The following is a 15835-nucleotide window of genomic DNA, read 5'->3' as shown; positions in this document are numbered from 1 at the left end:
GGTTGATCATAATTTATTTGTTTAGATGAAATGTTAAACAGCTTTCAATTATGTGCATCAAATTCAATGAAACATTTTTGGAAAACTAACGGGCTTTAAAATAAACTGGTCGTTAGGCAGCAAAACTACAGTTCTATGGATATAAAGTTATCTGTGTAACATCAGTTTCTTTGCAAACTTCTTTGAATCAACAGGAACTGAAGTATCAATTTAGATCACTTCATTTTTTTTAGTAAACATAGTAAAGGATCAGTTGATATTTAACACTAACCAAAATTGAATTGTGATATTTAGTGAGTACCTAAAGTCACAAACTTAACGTTCATCAAGACAAAATCTTACATTTTAATCGAGTGACTACTTTCCACGATTTGGCAAAACACTCCAGCAAAAACATTAGTGAACAAAGCAACACAATGGTTTAACAGCAAAAGCCACCTTCACATACTGCACCATGAAAAAAAGGGACAAAAGAAACCCAGAGAAATACAATCAATTCACCATATTTATATTCATCATCTTTAGAGTTCATTTTCACTCTATTTGAAAATTGGAAAATGAATGATCTAAAGCAGTAGATGGGATAAAATAACAACATTCTTAAGGCGGCTGAGGGGTGACCTTATAGAGGTTTATAAAATCATGAGGGGCTTGGCTAGGTTAAATAGACAAGGTCTTTTCCCTGGGGTTGGGAGTCCATAACTAGAGGGCATATGTTTAGAGTGCAAGGGGAAATAAAATTATAAGGGACAAAAGGGGCAACTTTTTCACACAGAGGGTGATGCATATATGAAATGAGCTGCCAGAGGAAGTGATGGAGGCTGGTACAATTACAACATTTAAAAGATCTGGATGGGTATCTGAATAGGAAGGATTTACAGGGATATGGCTCAAGCGTTGCCAAATGAGTTTAGATTAGGTTAGGATATCGGGTCGGCACGGACCAGTTGGACTGAAGGGTCTGTTTCCATGCTGGACATCTCTAATGACAACTCCAGAATTTTTAAAAAGTTTATTATATTCATCAAGTTCAGAATCAATGTATGACCAAATCAAGAATTCTCCTCTCACAACACCAATGAATTCCCACTGCAAGAAGCATTAAAGCCCTGAAAGTATTCACGGTTAATGGACCCTATGAAATCCATCTTCTCTACTCACTGAATTGAGAAATGGGTCATTTATTTTAAAGGAATAGCTTCACTAAAATGACATGAGAAATTTCATAAAGACACAAATGGTCTATCTCCATGAGTTATAAAATGCTTTTTATTCCTTTTTCTTCTTACACAGATGTCACTTTGCTATGCATCTCCTACAAAAGTGATAAGCCTCCAAAATACTGCTCTTTAAATTCACAAATAGAGGCCTATAATAGTGCCCATTCAAAGAATCCCCTCTGTGTGTGTGAACCAAATTAACATTTTAACACAGAATGCCTAAGAATGCAAACTAAGTAGTACGGATGTACAGGTGAACAAGGCCACAATCTACCACCCTCTAATACCACTATGGATTAGTTCACCTCAAATAAATATGGGAATATTCACACTGTGAAGCCAAAGAAGCTCTGATACAGACAGATTATAATAATAAAGTAAACCACTTAATTTGTCCTTTAATGTGAACAACCTATTTAACCAACTTTTTAGTTTGACTTCATTGCTTTGCAATTTAAAAAAAATTCAAAAATAAGTCAAAGTTACTTTGTGGAAATATGAATTATAGTCCACAATGTTGTATAAATTTAATTTGTGCCAAGGATATTGATCAATAATAAAGTTTACCTCCTGTGTAATTAAATTTGCCAAATATTCTCTCCCCACCCCCCACTTCCTCCAGTTTCCGAGAGTCATTATTATCTTCCTATTCACATAGCCATCCAGTGGCCTTTTAAAGGTCACGTTCTTTTAACATTAACATTATGAAAAGCAATACTTTCTGAATAGATTTTTTTAAAAGCCTATTTAATAATGAAAATGTGAAAACAAAACTCAACGTTTCTACTCTTTCAATTATGAAAATGAAGACAAAAAAAATCATCCAATGTTTCTACTATTTCAAGTTTTGACAGTTCATTGTCCTATTTACAGAGATACACTGGCAATATAAATGGACTTCTGAAATTCTGAAATGAATTTAATAAAAAAATCTGTTATGACAAAAGCAGCTGTTCAACATTTTTAGAAATATTTTAGTTTCTGAACAATGTTGAAAAGCTCCAAATTTAAACCTATTTGAAACCTGAAATGTGAGGTTGATATTAGTGGGAAGAGGTTCATTTAAGTAAAACCAAGGGTTTAAGCATTTCTAACTAACCATTCAGAGATATTATGGAACAAGTGAGAACTGACCCTGGCAATCCTGGCCCAGAGGTGGGAACACTAGATGCATCTATGCCAAGAGCTTTTTTTAAAAAACCCTATTCAAGGATATTGTTACACACCTCTGGAGCAGATAGGACTTGAGCCTGGACTCCTGGCTCAGAAGTAAGAGGCATTACAACTGTACCCTCTAAGCCAAGAATTTGTTTGTTTCAAAAGCAGACATAATTCAAGAGCAAATGGGCATATTTTAGTAATGTTTAATACACTTAAGTTCTGAACCCTCATCTGTCTCCCAACAATGTCTAATCATTTTCAACTTACCTGTTCACTTTGGAAGTAGGTGGGACTTGACCCATGTCTCCTGTGTCAAAAGGAAGGGGCACTACCTCAGCATCGCAAGAGCCCTTTAAACCAAGGGCTTTTTTAAAAAAAACCTGATAGAGATGCTATTACACACCCCTGCAAAAGGTGGGACTTGAACACAAGCCTCCTGACTCAGATGAAGGGACATTATCATCATGCCATAACAGCCCTCAAGCCAAGCTTTTAGATACTTTATTAAGCAGGTTCAGAGAATTATACATTTCTGGAGCAGATGAGACTAAAACCCATGCCTCTTGGCTCAGAGTAGTGACATTACCACTGTTCCTCAAGAGCTCCGGTGAGGACATACTAAAATATGTCCATGCGCTCTTGAATTATGTCTGCTTTTGAAACAAATTCTTGTTCTATTAATCTGTACTAGCCATAACTGTGCTCTCTTGTGCCACCCTTAATTAAAGCCATTAAGCTCACTTGCTTCAAAATCAAATCTCATATGATATAAATTTGTCATATGCAATCTAATTGGATTTTAAGCCTGAAAAGATAAATGGCACTTTTTAAACTGCTTCAAACCTCATCATATGATCGGTTCATAGTTCAATAAAACGTTACCAATTCGAATTGTCAATTTAAGAATGTCTCACAAAGACAAAAACTTCAAAATGTACTTGCATCGATTAAAACAGTTCACGTTTTAAGCAACTTGCATGAAAATAACCTATGTTGGCAAAGGAAGGGTTCATGCCGTGCGAACCTAAATTTGATACATTTTTTTTTAAAATTCCAACTGTACAGATTCTGGTGCAAGACTCGAAAGTTGGCTCAGCCACTCTGAAACCGAAGGTTCCACTTTATACTCACGACGAACTTGGGCTCTGAATTTTACACTAATTGTTAAACAGGAAGCGTTAGCGAAAAGGGGCTCTCAATGTTTAGCCTTTAACCTAATCACAGTGAAACAGCGGGTTCTGAATAAGCTCTGGCAGGTTACCCAACCTTGGCAAAGCTTAATATTTGGTAACTAATGGGCGGTGGGCTCATCATGCAGGAGTACAATCCCCGGTGGTTTAGGGTGCTGCGCTCCTCGCTAGGCCTGTTTCAACTCTCAAATAAAAGCGCAGCCATAACAAAACCTGCTTTTATTCAACTACAGTCAGGCCGCTCTGTTCCATCCCCTGACCGTTCCGCTAAAACATCTCAATCTTACAGCTTCAAAAAGAAAGAGGTTTTACGATCAGAGAAGAAGCGCATCTATTTATATTTCTTTTTTAAAAATAACATATGTTGGTCAAAATAGCAAAGGAAAGCCATACCCTCTTCCTAGCCTAATATGTCTTTCCAAGCAACTTACATTTCATATGGATGATTTCCAATTCACGGTCATTCCATTGTCTCTGAACTTCTTTAAAATAAATTTGTGGGAAGACATTTTTTTTTACAAAAAAACGTACAACTACAATTACATCCCATACTCCAGAATCCTTGGTAAAAAGGGACTTAAGCAATTCCGCCCACACCTCCTCCAATTGGTTCAGGACAGAATACATCTCTGGGACTGGCTAGTACCATTGTCAATCTGCTCTTTTAGCGTTAGAAGGCCTCAGCACGCGCCTGTTTAATTTTAATTACATCGGAGATTAAAGATAGGCATTGACAGGCAAGTTACCGAAAAATGTCAGTCATTAGGTGAAATAATATGCAACAAATTGCAGTGCTGAAAATGTGCCCAATTAACACCATCATACATCAATTACAGATACATTTTCTGCTCCCTTGCCTCGTCTAATTAGGTCTCGCACCAGCAAAAATACTCAGATCAAAAGGAGACAGTTTACAGACATCTCCTTCTAAAGGTTTTTCAAAAAAAAAATTCTTGGGGTGGGCGAATCAAAAAGTGTTGTAGAAGCTTTGCAATACCATCGCAAGTGTAAGACAATATTTCTCCCTATTCCAGTTTATAAAATTCAAGTACATCCAACAAAACTGGACAAGACTTTTGCGTTTATTGCACAATTTAAATGCAGACATTATGGATTTTAGAATTTTTTTTTAAAAAGTCCAGTGGAAAACAAAAGAAAATTATAATACTGTATCCGTGTGAATATATCACCTATCTTTTTTTTTGGAATGCATTTCTTAAACTGCTGCATAGTATTAAATACTAATGGCATGAACAATGTCTGGTCTGAAACTTAGGTTACCAATATTCAATTTATCAATTCTCTTTTATAGAAAGCTGTGTAAAATGTTGATTGCTGATCCTGCCCTAAGTGCTATTCAGTTTGGTACTGCTAACTTACAGTGCTTCAGGAACGGTCACTCGTTCAGTACAAACTCCTTTGCTACTTCATTGAAAACAAAAACAAAGATTCAAAGAGCATTTACAAAGAGATTTCTTCCAGGCATTGTGGCTGAACCAGAATAGTATTACTATCGAGGGGTATAGAAAATGCTTGAAACACTTAGCAGGTAATGTATCACATGTGGAAAGAACAGAAGTTAATGTTTCAGGTTACTGACTTTCTATTAGAACTTTGTATTTCCAGCATTTTCTGGGTTTTTTTGTATTTTCAAGATGCTCAGAACTTTGGTTTGTTTTGGTATTACTGTAATGTTGGCTGGTTGTAAACAAATATTAATTGAAATTTTCAGTAACAGAGATTTCTCCCTTTTATTCCCAACCTACCTCCACCCTGCGCCAGCATTGTGTCATTTCAAACTGTTGGTGTGCTATGCTAGTGCTCACCCAGATATCAAAAAGTACTAGCACCAACAAAAACCCTACTCAACCTTTGAATTACTAGGACTGTGTTCCAGCTCATCATCTAATTCCTGGGGTTCTGGAGTGAGGAGTTTCAGCTTTTTCTTTGGCGGGTTTTTCAAAGTACCCAGCCTCTCTTTCACTTTGTACTCCAGGGTACTGTGAGGGATTCCATAGGTACTCTGGGCTTTCGAGACACTCATTTTGCCATTCATTACCACAGTGATAGCTTCTTCAAGGATTTCACTGTTGTACTGTCGGTAGCGTCCTCGCTTCTTTCTGGGTTGCTTCAAATCACCTTCTTGGTCAGATGTGGCCTGTTGCTTACTAGAGGTTGGCTGCTCTGCATCTGAGCCCCAAGAATCATGACCTTCATCAGCCAAGCTCATTACCCCTTTCCTGTGCCACAAGTTCTGCTTTGGAAGGATCACTCTGAGTTTTCTGTGCAGTGCACTTTCAATCTGTGAATTCATGAGCAATGGGCTATAATGATTTGTGACATTGGTTTCACAAGAGAGATCCATTCCCCGAACCTGTGGAATCTTCAAATCCACTGAAGTGGAATGGCCTTGGTCTTTTTTCCCGTGTTTTGTTTGAACTGATCCCCTCTGAAACATAACCTGATGTAAAGGAGGTTCCTCGGTATCTGAAGATATATCATTTCCCCTGAATTTTACATGTTCCAAATTAAATTCATAATGTGGTTTGGCCCAGGGGGCCTCTCTGGCGAGTACTAAGTGCTGTCCACGGTGCTGAGATGTTGGTCCAAGATTGGGTAGAGTAGATGGCTCACTCCTCCTTACTGGTTCCTCATTCTTCTGGGATGATCGAGTGGCTGGGATTTTGAGAATAACAGAAGATCCATAATCTCCCTGTGTCACAGACTGGATGCTTCTTAGTGACTTTGGAAGTGCCCCTTCAAGACTTTGCGATTCGCCGTCCAATTGCTGTTGGCCAGCTCTCACAGGACGCCTAGGATTGGATGGAAGGAAACTCAGGTGAGCAGGACTTGCACAGGCAGGAAGGAATCGATGGGATCACTCCTTTATTAGAAGACCTTGCTTGGGTAACATCACTTTGTGAATCTATAGAATTTAACAATCTCAGCAACTGCATCAAATTTAACTTTTTTGTTTCAATAATTATTTATAATAGTTAGAAAATATTCACCAACAGTTTGAAATAGCTCAAACTGAGGCACTGCAATCAAGGCTCCCTCAAAATATAACTAAATGCAGCAGTAAGGGCAATTGTTTTTAAAAAGGGTGCACAAATTTCTGAAACAGTAGCTTTATTGCATATTACAACTTAACACATATTGCCAGTATACAAAACAGGATTAATTTTAGTATGACAAATGTGACGTTACCTCTAAACAAGTAATAAAAGAGTCAGGCAAATGAAGGAAGATTAAACATTTAGTACTGTATCGTAAAATATCAAACATTTGTGCAAGCCATACTTTCACAAAAGTGTAGAAATGACCTTCAAACAAATATCACCTTAACAAAACAACCTATGCAAGTCTTATGAAGTCAAAATAGGAATGTTCCCAATAATTTTGTATTGTTTGTCAGTTTACTTTTCACATTGGAATCACACTTTTCTTCCTGCATTTTCCTTTTTTTCCCCTCCCTTCATTCAATCCCGAAGCCGCAAACTTATTCAAGACTCCAGTTCTGAGTCCCAAGGGCCCTCTGGTACTTGCCCAAGTCACTCTTCATATTTCAACCAAGGAACTGAATGGTAAAAGGCAATCTTATCACATATAATTTCAGAACTATAGGGAAAGATTAAGCAGGTATGGCTAATTAAATTCTTTCAAAAATCTGGCACAGGCAGTATTGACTAAATGGGCTCTTGATTTCGAAGATTAAATAGTTATCATAGAACAGAATGAAAATAGGCCATTGGGCCTAACAAGTCCACACCGGCCCTCCAAAAAGTAACCCACCCAGACCCATTCCCCTACCTTATTACTCTACATTTAGCCCCAACCAAGGCACCTAACCTACACATCTCTGAAGACTATGGATAATTTCACACAGCCAATTCACCTAATCTGCACATTTTTGGATTGTGGGAGGAAACTGGAACACCCAGAGGAAACCCACGCAGACATGGGGAGAATGTGCAAACTCCACATAGACAGTCGCCCGAGGCTGGATTCAAACCCGGGTCTCTAGTGCTGTGAAGCTGCTGTGCTAACCACTGAGCCACCATGCCACCCATTATATTTCTGTTCATTTTTGTCCTTATTCACACAGATGCATTTCTTGTAAAGGCCTTTGGACAGCTACCTGGAAGGTAAATCCTGACTGTGTTCGTTCCCTCAAGCCAACTGTAGCACCAGTACTTTGAATCCAGGAGAGAAAAGATTAATCAGCACAGATCACGAACTAATCGAGGATTTCACTTGTTTATGCAGTTCAGCTGTTTAACCCCTTTAATAATTCAGCCTTTTAGGAAATCATGCTATTGTTTTCATACCCACGAAAATCATAAAATGATATAAAGATAGAGTCAGTTGGTCTATTGTTCCATGCCAGCTCTTTGAAAGATTTAACTAATCTCATGGCCCTGATCTTTTCCCATAAACTTCCAAGTTGTTTGCTCTTCAAGCATTTATCCAACTCTTTTTTGAAAATTATACTGATTCTGCTTTCACTAACCTTTCAGGTATTACATTTTTGTTGATAACAATTCCACAGAAAAAAAAACACTAATCTCACCTCTGGTTATTTCAGCAAATGCTTTAAATCTGCATCCTTTGGTTACTGACTTTCCTTCCACTAAAAATGGTTTCTCCTTATCAATTTTGTCAAAACTTTAAACGCCTTTATCAAATCGAAATGCAATGTTTCAAATTGCTGATCACAAACCAAATAATTTTCACTTACCCAATCTGATTTTCTTATTACACCAATTCCATCACATTATTTTTGACTTTTTTTCCTTTTGATAATGTTTTCAATCTTATGTTCAGAACTACTTCTGGATGGCAGATACAATTAGTATTCTACTAATACTAGATAATAGTATTTCTATAATGAAACACAAAACCAGCAGTTGCGCACACACACCTTTTAAAAAAAAAATCATATTTGTAGAATATTAACAGGATACCTTCTCATCAACTGTGTACTCAAATAAGACTTATGCATGCAAGTTTGATGACAACAGGTCAGATGAGTGGAAAGGAAACATATCAAAATACTTTAGTGGAGACTTTGCAGATATATAGAGACATAGATTAGATACATTGTAAAGATCACTAATAACTGTAAGAAAGCAGTCCAGTATGACATTGCTTACACTGGATAATCTGTAGCCTATAAGTGCCAACCTGCACTGAATTGTAGGTCATCTTGCTCAAAAGGTCAACAAGAGAACGTTTGCTTTGGCTCCTGACAACTGATAGAGAAAATTTATACCTCATGAGTTTAGGGAGATAGGTGGCGAGCTGAGTTGCTGCATTCTTTTTAATTATAAATTCAACTTATTAAGGAATGTTTTGTTTCAATGTTCAATGTTTCTATTCCTTGATAAACAAAAGCAAACACGCCCATTAAACAGCAGTCTGCTCAATGTGGCATCAAGTTTAACATTTCAACAATTATTTTAAAATAATCTCCAAAAACACATACTCCTAAACTTCCCCTGCTACAGTGTCCAATTGGTTCTTCAACAATTCCAAAATCTTCAATTCTCCTGATTTATTTGGGTGTCTATTCCACTTGCCGAGCATAACTTCATACATAGCCCAACTGCACCGATCCTAAATTGCATTTTACAAGTCTTAATCCCACAAATTAAAATGGGAATTCATCAGGATGTTTTATTTTCAAACCGACAATTTCTATGCTTCATGAGACCTTCCAATAAAGTCTTCAATTGAGTAGGAGACAAAACTGCAGGAGTTCAACAAAGTCATCACCACATTCCAAGGGCATCTAGGGACAAGTAATAAATGTTGGCTTTGCCAGCAGCACCCATCTCCTGTGAGTGTATAAAAAAAGACCAACGATATTCCAATATATTAACCTGATCATGACAAACAAACTTTTGGAGCACTGTTCCTTTGTCAGGTGAAGGAGCTGACAAAGAAGCAGCGCTCCAAAAGTTTGTGATTTCAAATAAACCTGTTGGCCTATAACCTAGTTTCATATGACGTCTGACATAATTCCTGGGTAACTGTATAACTGACCCTGCAAACATTCTGACAACACCTGACCTGAACTCCTGCCCCAACTTGGCTAGTTTCATCACCTGGCCTAACCCCTCCAACCTGATTTCACTAGTTTGACATGATAACCCTTCTTGACCTGATCCAACTACCTCCTGACCCACCTACTGCCCTAACTCTCTCCCTAACAACTACTATTTCACCTAGCTGTCAGCCTACCCTACTATCCATATTCTCATTTATCCAATACCTATTTACTAATGTTCACTCTGGACATTTAAAGTTACCTGATGGCAGCTGATGGTGTCAAACAGGGCATCACTGATTCCTGCACTGAGTGTTTCCCTGCATCATGAATCCAAAGGCTGTTTTTTTGTGTAAATGGGTAGGTTTGATCATACTGACAAGTAATGGTTGTGGTGCTGAACAAAGAATTTCAGTCAACGTCTTGTATACTCCCAGACTGCTGGCCAATTCCTTTTAATTACTAAGAAATGTTCTAGATTTTCCTAGTAAATCGGACCTCTAATGCTAGGATACAGCCTAGCGGTTTCTCTGCTATATGCTGGGATGCTCGATGCAGAGATGTTGACCTAGTGTTGTGGCAACGAAAAGTAAGGACAGTACACAAACTCTAACCAGCCTTTATACAAGCTTAAAAGTGAACTTCTCTGACAAGGACTTAAACACTTAAAGGCAAGGTTCTGGGGAGTGTTGGTGAGCAAAGAGACCCTGGAGTGCAGGTTCATAGCTCCTTGAAAGTACAGTTGCAGGTAGATAGGATAGTGAAGAAGGCGTTTGGTATGCTTTCCTTTATTGGTCAGATCAATGAGTATAGGAGTTGGGATGTCATGTTGCGTCTGTACTGGATGTTGCTTAAGCCACTTTTGGAATATTGCATGCAATTCTGTTCTCCACCCTATTGAAAGAATGTTGTGAAACTTTAAAGGGTTCAAAAACGACTCACAAGGATGTCGCCAGGATTGGAGGATTTGAGCTATAGGGAGAGGTTGTATAGGATAGGCTGTTTTCCCGGGAGCATCAGAGGCTGAGGGGTGACTTTAAAGAGGTTTATACAATCATGAAGGGCATGGATAGGATAAATAGACAAAGTCTTTTCCCTGGGGTGGGGAAGTCCAGAACTAGAGGGCATAGGTTTAGGGTGAGAGGGGCAAGATATAAAAGAGACCTAAGGGGCAACTTTTTCATGCAGACGGTGATGCCTGTATGGAATGATCTGCCAGAGGAAGTGGTGGAGGTTGGTACAATTGCAACATTTAAAAGGCATCTGGATGGGTATATGGATAGGAAGGGTTTGGGGGGACATGGGCCAGGTGCTGGCAGGTGGGACTAGATTGGGTTGGGTTATCTGGTCAGCATGGACGAGTTGGAACGAAGTGTCTGTTTCCATGCTGTATATTTCGATAATTCTATGTTCTGTCTATGTAATTCAAACATCCTACAGATTTTAAATTAAAATTCTATATTTTCTGTCCAGGGTCATGTCACGACAAATTACTTTGCGCCAGTCAAACATCCATCTATCCCAATCCCAGTTTCCAGCACTTCACCTGTAACCTTGATTGCTATGGCATTTTAAGATCTCATCTAAATAGTTTTGTAAGGTCTTGAATGTTCCTGTCTCTACCCTCTTTCAGGTGGTGACTTCCAGGTACTTCCATAACTCTCCGGATAAAAAAAAATTCCTCAAATCCCCTCTAAAACTCCCTGTTTCTTACCTTAAAATCATGCTCCCTGGTTACTGACCCCTCTATTAAGCAGGAAAATTCTCCCTATCTACCATGTCTATGCTCCTCAGAGTTTTGTACACCTCAATGTGATCCTTCCCTCAGCTTTAAGGAAAAGAAGGCAGCCATGATGTGGAGGTGCCGGTGTTGGACTGGAGTGGACTAAGTCAGAATTCACATGACATCAGGTCCAACAAGTTTATTTGAAACCATAAACTTTCAGAGAATAGTCCCTTCATCAGATGAAGTGAAGAGAAGAGCACACAGACACAGAAGTTATAGGCAGAGAGATCAAAAGATCATACAACTGGTGTGAGTGGAGGGTCAAATAATAAGTCTCTACAGGTGGCCGTATGGTAAGTGGTGCGAGTGAAGTTACAATAGCTGAATAGTAAATGAAGGGGATGGCCTATAATCCGATTAAATGAGGCAGAGAAATACTTACAAAAAATGAGGAATAAGATAGTGCTGCAGACAAACTAGATGACTGGAATAACACGATAGGTATAAGAGTCGCGTGCCAAGGGTCTAACCAAAGTAATATGCAATCCAAAACCACAAACTAATCAAGGTTGAGAGATCATAACAATTTACCAAGGTGATGGTGTTAAAACAAGACAGTAAGGAAGATTTTACAAATACAGAACAGTACGGTCGGGTTAAATGTAGGGTGGCATTAACCCAAAATCACAGTTGAGGCCATGGGTATGGAACTTGGCTATCAGCGATTCTATGTTGTTGTGCATCTCGAAGTCCGCCTTGGAGGACATTTACCCAAAGATCGGGTACTGAAAAGAAGCATACCGACAACTGAACCAGGATCACTACGGGCAACTACCTGCTGATCCGACCAAAGAATGCACCTGTCACCTCAACAGACTGATCAGGACCTTTAATCCAGATCTTCAGAGTATCCTATGAACTCTCATTCTGCATACTTCTCACATAGGAGATTTCTACTGCCTTCCGAAGATACATGAAGCCAACGCACCTGGGTGTCCCATATTGTCAGGCAATGGGATTCTGTGTGGGAACCTCTCTGGCTTTGTTGAAGGCATTTTGAAAGGAAGCCCAAGCTTTTGTTATGACACTACAGATTCCTTACAGAAACTCAGCACCCACAGACCAGTTGAACCAGGAACATTCCTCATCACAATGAACATTTTGGCACTCTGCACCAGCATCCCCCACGATGACAGCATTGCTGCAATAGCCTCAGTACTCAACACCAACAAGTGCCAATTTCCAGACGCCATCCCACAACTCATCTGCTTCACCCTTGACCACAACATCTTCACCTTTGACAACCAGCTATTCATCCAGAAACACAGAATAGCCATGGGGACCAGATTTGCACCCGAATATGCAAACATTTTCATGCACATGTTCCAGTAAGATTTCTTTGCTGCGCAGGACCTCCAACCAAAGCTATACACCAACTACACCGACGATATTTTCTTCCTTTGGACTCATGGTAAGGAATCACTGAAACAACTACATAGCGATATCAACAAGTTTCATCCCACAACCAGACTTACCATGGACTACTCTTCAGAATCAGCCTAATTTTTGGACACATGCAGCTCCATCAATGAGAGACACATCAGTACCTCACTCTACCGCAATCCCATGGATAACCTCACGATGCTGCACTTCTCTAGCTTCCACCATAAATATACCAAAGAAGCCATCTCCTACGGACAAGCCCTGTGCATACAATGGATCTGCTCAGATGAGGAAGAATGTGACGGACACCTAAAGAATTTGAAAGGCATCTTCATAAGAATGAAACACAATGCTCAATTCATTGATCGCCAGTTCTGACATACCACGTTCAAAAACTGCAACAACCTCCTCAGAAGACGGACACTGAATATGACTGATTGGCTACCCTTCATCATCCATTACTTTCCTGGAGCAGAAAGACTATACCATGTTCTTTGTAGCCTTTAACATGTCATCAATGATGATGAGCATCTCACCAAGATCGTCCCTGCGCCCCACTTCTCACCTTCAAACAACCACCAAACCTTAAAACAGACTATCGTTCATAGCAAACTACCCAGCCTTCAGAACAACATCCACAACTTCACACAACCCTGCCATGGCAATCTCTGCAAGATATGTCAGATCATCAACAATGGATACTACTATCACATGTGGGAACACCATCCACCATATGCACGGTAGGTACTCATGTGACTCAGCCAACATTGTTTATCTCACATGCTGCAAGCAGGGATGCCAAGGAATAGCGTACTGGCGAGACCATACAGATGCTTCAACAACAGATGAGTGGAACACCACATAACAATCACCAGACAGGAATATTCCCTCCCAGTCAGAGGGCACTTCAGCACTCAAGGACAATCAGTCTCTGACCTTTGGGTGAGTGTTCTCCAAAGTGGACTTTGGACACAACAACACAAAATCACCAAGCAGAAACTGATAGCCAAGCTCCATACCCATGAAGACAGCCTCAACATCTTGAGTCTATGCGCACAACATGTAATTCTACCATACTGTTCTGTATTTGTAAAATCTTGCTTACTGTCCTGTTTTAACACCATCACCTTGATAAATTGTTATGATCTCTAACTTAATTAGTTTTTACAGTTTTGGATTACTTGTTACTCTGGTTAGACCCTCAGCAGACGCCTCTTACACCTGAGATGTTATTCCAGTCACTTAGTTTGCCTCCAGCACCACCTTACTTTTAATTTTTTTGTAATTATCTCTCTGCCTCAATTAATTGGATTATAGGTCATTCCCTTCATTTACTATTTGACACTTTACTCACACCGTCTAATACTCTGGGTCACCCGCAAAGACTTATTATTCGACACTCCACTCATACCAGTTGTTTGAGTTTTCGATTTCTCTGCCTATAAGTTCTGTGACATGGAGGAGCCGGTGTTGGACTGGAGTGGACAAAGTCAAAAATCACATGACACCAGGTTGTTGTCCAATAGGTTTATTTGAAACCACAAGCTTTCAGAACCTTGCTTCCTTTTCAGGTAGCATGTGAGAGGGCGTACATCAGTCATCAAATTTATAAATAATAGATCAAAGGGTCATACAACTGATGGGAATGTAATGAACAAACCTAGATAGCTGTTAAGTCTTTAATCAGTTCGGATGGAGATGCAGGTTTGAATTAATATGTAAATTCCAGAATTTCTTTCAAGTCACTGCCCCGAGATAACTTAAAGTTTTATCAGTATAAAAGAGGTGACATTTCTGGTCAGACAATGCATTTTAGGCACACAATCTTGTTTGGAGTTCATCTGCATCCTAATCTGGAGTCAAAGTGTTTTTATTTCTAAAGTAGGAATTTATAAAATGTCACTGTCTGCAGATTGTGTTTTTTTGAACAAAATAGAATGAACCTGCAAATACAAATCTGCAAATGTAAATTCACCCCATAGATTTGTGTGAGCACGTGCTCGAGTGTGTGAGAGTCTGTGTGCATGTTTGTGCTTTAGAGAGAAAGTGCATGAGAGTGACTGTGTGTCAGAGAGAGAGAGTGTGTGTGTGTGTGTGTGTGTATGTGTGTATGTGTGAGAAAGTGTATAGCACGGTGAGGTCCTGGTTGAGGCCATCGAACTTGGCTATCAGCTTCTGCTTAGCAACTCTGCACGTCTCAAAGTCCCCCTTAGAGGACATTGACCTGAAGATCAGAGGCCAAATATCCTTGGCTGCTGAAGTGTTCCCTCACTGGGAGGGAACATCCCCAGCTGGCGATTATTGTATGGTGTCCATTCATCTGTTGTTAGCCTCGCAGCATCCTTGCATGCACTATATGAGATAGACAACGTTGGTTGAGTCACAAATATCTGCCATGCACATGGTGAGTGGTGTCCCCACCTGTAGTGGTAGTATCCGTGTCGACATTCTGACCTGTCTTGCAGTGGTATTCATGACAGAATTGTTTGGTATCGTGGACGATGTTGGCCTGAAGGCTGGGTGGTTTGCTGCAAACAATGATCTATTTAACATTTGGTGATTATTTGAAGGCAAAAGTGGAGGCAGAGGAAGAGTGCTGGCAAGATGCTCATGGTGAAGTCTCTACACTCCCGACAAGTACTAGATGACAAAGAGTACCTGCATCTGTGTCTCTTCACTTCACCTGACGAAGGGTCGCACTCTGAAAGCTTGTGATTTCAAATAAACCTGTTGGACTATAAACCTGGATGCGTGTGACTTTTGACTCAGGAAGAGAACTTCAGTCTATCTAGTCTCTTCATAGCTGAATCACTAGATCAGGCAACATTCCAGTGAATCGCTTTTGCACATCTCCAGGGCAATCATGTGTTTCCTGTCGTATTTTTATATTAATTTCTGGGATGGGGGCATTACTAGCCAGGCCAGCATTTATTACTCAACCCTTATTGCCTTAAGGCAACCATATTGCTACAGAGTCATATGTAGGCCAGGGCAGGTAAGGACAATAGCTTCCTTCCCTAAAAGGACGTGAGTGAACCAGATG

The 15835-nt window shown here is 39.6% G+C and overlaps 1 protein-coding gene across 5 annotated transcripts in view; it reads right to left on the bottom strand.

Moving 5' to 3' along the window:
* The window catches only part of LOC140463352 (uncharacterized), a 121161-nt gene that overhangs the window by 52467 nt on the left and 52859 nt on the right, over positions 1-15835 (bottom strand). Inside the window, exon 7 of one of the 5 annotated variants that reach the window (XR_011954661.1) lies at positions 4003-6384. The exons of 3 other annotated variants lie outside the window; for them this stretch is intronic. The gene's annotated coding sequence lies outside the window, so the exon portion shown is untranslated. Of the gene's footprint in view, positions 1-4002; positions 6385-15835 lie in introns of those variants that run through there. One more of the 5 variants, XM_072557186.1, reaches the window with a different exon arrangement.

The sequence above is a fragment of the Chiloscyllium punctatum genome, chromosome 38, assembly GCF_047496795.1.
Source record: "Chiloscyllium punctatum isolate Juve2018m chromosome 38, sChiPun1.3, whole genome shotgun sequence".
Classification (NCBI taxonomy): Eukaryota; Metazoa; Chordata; class Chondrichthyes; order Orectolobiformes; family Hemiscylliidae; genus Chiloscyllium; species Chiloscyllium punctatum.
The sequence above is the reverse complement of the archived record's forward strand: the minus strand, read 5'-3'. Positions and strand labels throughout refer to the sequence as shown.